This window comes from Arvicanthis niloticus, chromosome 5 (genome assembly GCF_011762505.2).
Source record: "Arvicanthis niloticus isolate mArvNil1 chromosome 5, mArvNil1.pat.X, whole genome shotgun sequence".
NCBI lineage: Eukaryota > Metazoa > Chordata > Mammalia > Rodentia > Muridae > Arvicanthis > Arvicanthis niloticus.
In genome coordinates, this window is record NC_047662.1 from 21411745 (window position 1) to 21417744 (window position 6000).

Sequence of the window (6000 nt, forward strand, 5' to 3'; positions counted from 1 at the left end):
ACAAAGTGAGTACCAGACCAGACTGAGGTCAGTAGGCAGACCTTGTCTCAAAGAGATTTAAAAAAAAAAAAGCCCTCATCTAAATAAAGCCACATTTTTAGGCACCGAGGATCAGGGCAGGGGTAAGACTTCAACTTCTGAAAGGGCACATTTAACTCATGACAGTAGTGAAACAACCAAAAAGTAAGAGGCTGGGCATTGTTTTTTTGCCCGTCTATCTGTCTGGTTGGTTGATTTAAAGAGAAAAGAAGGATTTTTATTGTCTGCAGGCAGAACACAGCTACCAAAAAGGGCATGTTCCGTTTTGTGAGAAAAGGTCTTACAATGTAGCCCAGCCTGGCTTCTAATTTTTGGCAATCTTCCTACCCCTCCCTCTCAAGTGGGACTACTGGTATGCACCACCACACACAGCTGGAGCTGAAATTTGAATGAATGGTAATGCCTGGAATTCAGAAAGCTTGAGAATTTGTGTCTTCATGGTGCAATCATGGGAAATCTTTTTATCCTCAGCCGTAGGATCTGAACACAGAACCACGTGTACGATAGGTAAACGCACCACCACTGAGCCCAGACTGAATTTTTTTTTTAAATCATTTGAAATGCCATCCTGTTTTATAGAAAGGTTAATTAAAGCCAAGAAATCCAAGGTGACTTGCTCAAGGGGATGTTAGACAGGTTTGTTTTTGTTTGACAAGTCTTTCCTGTACCTCTTGACAAGGATTTGTGCTGGACTGGCAACATTGGCATGGGACATGGTGTGGGACCTTGGATGGTGGTTAGTGGTCAGCTCAAGAGCTCAAAGTGAGCTTCAGAGCTCTGGAAGTGTCCTGTTCCTTCACTGTGCCGTCCGTACCCCGTTACCCAGAGCCCAGAAGCAGTTCTGTTGTGGGCATTCACCATGCTTTCAGAGTTTGTGCACTTTCCATCCAGTATGAGATTCTTCCAGAAAAAGATGTTTTCAAATAACAAGAGTGTGATATGACAACTAAGTGTAAGTCATCACTGCCTTTTCTGAACCTCACATTTTCCAGGAATAGGTTCAGACACTGGGAGGTGAAACACACCCCCCCCAAAAAAAAAAAAAAAAGAAGAAAAAGAAAATTCAGAAACATACCTGGAAAGATGCCTTAGTGACTAAGGACCAGCATTCAGATAAATCCCCAGCTCTCACAGTTAAAAGAAAAAGAAAGCCAAGTACACCCACACACCTTTAACCCTAGTACCTTAGAGAATGGAGACAAAAAAGATTGCTGGGGCTTTCTGGTCACCAGCCTGGCTCCAGGTTCCATGAGAGACTCCATCCGGAGGGACTGAGGTAAAGTGATGTCACAGGAAACATGAGTCCTAGTTTGGCGTCGGCCTGTGCAAGACTGATGCACTTGTACATACCACATGTATGCATATACCATACCCACACATATGAACACACCACATGTATGCATATACCATACCCACACACACATGAGGGGAGTGTTATGTGGTTCAAGGAGTATCATGGAGGAGCTGTAGTATGAGCAACACCCTGAGCTCAATCCCCAACACTTTAAGACAACACTGAGAATAGGAAAGGCAAACATTAGCTCCAATGGAGGTAAACAAAGAAGAACAACCTTTAGATCAAGGATCAGAACAAGCCAGGCTTGCCATCTGGTGTTGGCTCACGTCTAAAGTCTCCACATCTCAGGAGATTGAGTCAAGTGGATGAAAAGTTCAAACCCTGCCAGGTCTACAGAGTGAGTTCAAGGCTGGCCTGGGCCTGCAGAATGAGTTCAGGGCCGACTTGGGCCTATAGAGTGAGCTCAAGACTAGCCTGACCAACTTTGGAGAGCTTGTCTCAAAATAAAATGATATAAAAGATAATGGGGGACTGGAGGGATGGCTTAGCAGTTCAGGGCACTGGCTGCTCTTCCAAAGGTCCTGAGTTCAATTCCCATCAACCTTATGGTGGCTCACAACCATCTGTAATGGAATCTGATGACCTCTTCTGGTGTGTCTGAAGACAGCAACTCATATACATAAAATAAATAAATAATTCTATAATAGTAACAGTAGTAGTAGTAACAATATATTGATGATGGGGACATAGCTCAGCGGTGGAGTGCTTGTCTAGCATATAAACTGCTCTGCATTCCATTCCTAGTACTAAAAATCCAGAGAATCAGACTCAACAATGCCTTGGGCAGTCATTGAGAATTGAAAACCAATTGCCCGTGTTAATCAAAGATCAATGTGGTGCCATATAACAAAGAATTGGTCTGCAGCAGTGATTATTCCCATTCTCACTACACAGATAAAAGCACCAAGGCTTGGATTCTTGAAGCTGTTTGCCTAAGATCACGTAGCTATGAGGAAGCAGTGCTAACATTTAAAGCCAGGCTTTAATCTACACCGCAGACTCTGTGTGGATTAGTAAGAACTGAGAGGAAGGGTGGAGCTAGCAAAGGCACTTTACTCCCATGCCTTGAGGCCAGAACCTAAAACTTGCCAGTTCTTTCCAGTCCAAGCAACCACAGTCACTGGTGCTCTCCGACCCTGTCTCTCTTCAGCCTTCAGTAAGTCTTTGGTGCCAGCTCAAGAGAGAACAGATCTGGGGAGAACCAGGAAATACCACCCCTGGTCAAGATCCCCGACAACATGACGAAGGTTATAAAAACTTAACAGTATCAGGAAATAATCCTGAGACAGCATGTAAGCTTTCAAACTAAATAACTGAAGATGACCTTGAAATTGTAATTGTACACACTCGCACACGATACACATACGCACCCGCATGCACACACATACAACCCAAAATTCGGGGCTCACATGTATGCACTACCATGTTTGACTTTGAATTGTTTTTTTGGTTTTGGGGGGGTTTTTTTGTTGGTTTTTTTTTTTTTTTTTTTTTTTGAGCTAGGATTTCTTTAAAGTAACCCAGTTAATATCAAACTCATGATCCTCCTGCCTCAGCCTTCTGAGTGTTCGTATTGCAGGGGAAGCCTTGATGCAAGGGCCCTATGAATTTGCACACACAGCCACAGAGATGCTGGGCAGGCTAGGAAGAAGAGCACTGCACGGATTGGCTCCACCACAGCAGCCTCATGCTTTGAATCTAATCCTTCTAAATAAGCATCATCTTGTTAAAAAATCATCCATTAAGCTGGGTGGTGGTGGCTGGTGTCTTTAATTCCAGCACTCGGAAGACAGAGACAGGTGGATTTCTGAGTTCTGAATTCAACGCCAACCAGCCTGGTTCCATGACAGCTAAGTCTACACAGAGAAACCTTGTCTCAAAATGGAAAGAAAGAGAGAGAGAGAGAGAGAGAGAGAGAGAGAGAGAGAGAGAGAGAAAAGAGAAAAGAGAAAAAAAAAGATTATCCATTAGAATGTACTGCCCAGCAGGACTACCTGGCTTACACAAGACTCTTGGTTCAGTCCTAGCACCACAATAATATAAACTGCTATATTAAAAAAAAAAAAAAAAAACTCACTTGTTATCATAGCATCGCTCTTGACTCAGAAGAAATGTCTATAGACATGTGGGTTCTATGTGTATCTCTTCCAGAACAGGTCACATCTGCTACCTGAACCACTCACTGAATCCTTTCCCTAAAAGTACTGAGTTTTATGGAATTCCTAGCTGTGGCATTGCCTTATATAACAATGCATGGTGCTAGCAAAAGATCCACTCGACCACTGTGCATCTTGGGTAGGTCATGTTGCTCTGTCTCCGTGTGTGTGTGTGTGTGTGTGTGTGTGCGCGCGCGTGTGTATCAATCAAGTGGATAACATCATAGTCATATTATCAGCCTTGTAGGATACTTGTAAAAACTAAAAGGAATCTGAGGCAGAAGAATTTTCATTGGCTCGAAGCCAGCCTAGTTAACATATAGTAATACACTATATCACAAAGCAGATCAAGGAGGGACACAGAGGGCTGGAGGGGTGGCTATGTGATTAAGAGTGAATGCTGCTCTTGTGTAGGACCCCAGTTTGATTCCCAGCACCGGTATCTGTTTGCTCACAACTGTCTGTAGTTCTAGCTCTAGAAGAGTCAATGTGTTTTCTCAGACTCCAAGGGTACCTGCTCTCACACTCTAATGCACACACCTACACACAGATACACACGTATACACACACTTTTTTTTTCCTTTTTCAAGACAGGGTTTCTCTATGTAGACCTGGCCATCCTGGAAATTGCTCTGTAGACCAGGCTGTCCTCGAACTCAGAGATCCACCTGCCTCTACCTCCCGGATGCTGGGATTAAAGGCATGTGCCACCACTGCCTGGATGATATAATTTTCTTACTTTTTTTTTAAAGTAAATGTGATATGGTGGCTCATGCATGTAATCCCAGCATTTGAGAGGAAGGTAGGAAGATGGAGTTACAAGTAATTATGAGTAGCCTTGCCTGGGTGCTGGGAATCAAATTCGGGTCCCCTGGAAGAGTAGTGCAGGCTTGCAATGACTGCAGCTAAGGCAGCAGCGTATTATTAATAATGAAACTCTGGAATGTATTCGGATTCTCTGGTCCCTATTTCTGTTCCAATCAGGACATTGCCTTACACTTCGTTCTCCTGTCTCCTTAGTTCCCTCTGGTCTGTTTCTATTTCTCAGACTTGTCTAGTTTCTATGATTAACAGTCTTCAAGAGTACAAGTTAGGGACCTGCAAGATGGCTCAGTGGGGAAACACTCTTGCCACCAAGCCTGATGATCTAAATTTGATCCCTACAATCCACATAATAAAAAGACAGGGTCACCAGAATATTGTCTTCTGAATTTCACTTGTGGCTATGGCATATGTGCCATATACACACCCATGTGGGGCCGAGGAGCCCTTTGGAGGGGGGCAGGGCAGCAGGCCTGGAGCAAGAGCTGGGTTGAGGTGTGTCCAAACCCCAGAAATTTCATTCTGAGATCAGCAAGAGTAGATCAATGCTCCACTGCCCTGGGGCAGCCTGTCCCAGCGCAGGTTGTCCTATGTCCCTATCCTTGGCCCCATCAGAGGAAGTCACATAGCTGGTAGCCCCTTCCTCTCCCCTCATAAGGTCATGCCTAGCAGCACCTGGTCTTCTTATGCAAATGAGGCATCCGCAGCACCGTGGTCCTGGCCAAGGATGTATACTCACCTCAATAGGCCCTACTCATCCCACTAAGGTTCCCCTATTAAAATGAGCTTTCTCGCTGAAGCCTGTCTACCTAGAGTCTGTTCTCACCTGTGCTCACTTGTCACCTGAGGTCTCTACCCCACCCCCCACCCCCGCAGAGCCTGAATAACACACACACACACCAAAATTTTAAAAGTACTAGTTAGGTATTTTCTAGAATTCATCTTGAATTTATTTTTTCCCTGACATTTTCCTCCACATGAGTTATAGATCAGAAAGAAGGCCACAGAAATACAGTGTCTTTTCTCATCACACCATGTCACAGGCCACCTGATGCCTTAGCATGGTCAGTATTACTTTGCTCATCTGTTAACATGGAGATAGCTCACATCTGCACTGTAAAGTTACTATGTTCCTCTTTCCACGCACCGGTCATTGGAAGCAGTATCTAATCTCTTTCATTCTTATTTCCTTGATCACTGTTGACTATTTTGTAATATTTGCTGTAAGGCAAGCCTCTCATAGGCATTGCCTGTGTAGTCTCTAGCCTGTGTGGAAACTCATCTGCTTGCCTTTGATTCCTACTGCACTTGAGGTGTTATTTACATATTAGTCACGACTATCTTCTCTTAGTTGGCCATTTTGAATTTCAGTTTATTCCTGTCCTGTGCTGTGTGTCAGGTGTTTACTTTTTGGTTTTACTGTGGTGATTTATTTATTTACTGTGTGTGTGTCAGTATGTGCCCCCCGAATGTATGGGTAAATACACGGACTAGAGAACTACTATTAGAAGGTGTCTTAGGGTGTTACTGCTGTGAGCAGACACCATGACCAAGGCAACTCTTAGAAGGACAACAGTTAATTGGGGCTGTCTTACAGGTTCAGAGGTTCAGTCCATGATCATCAAG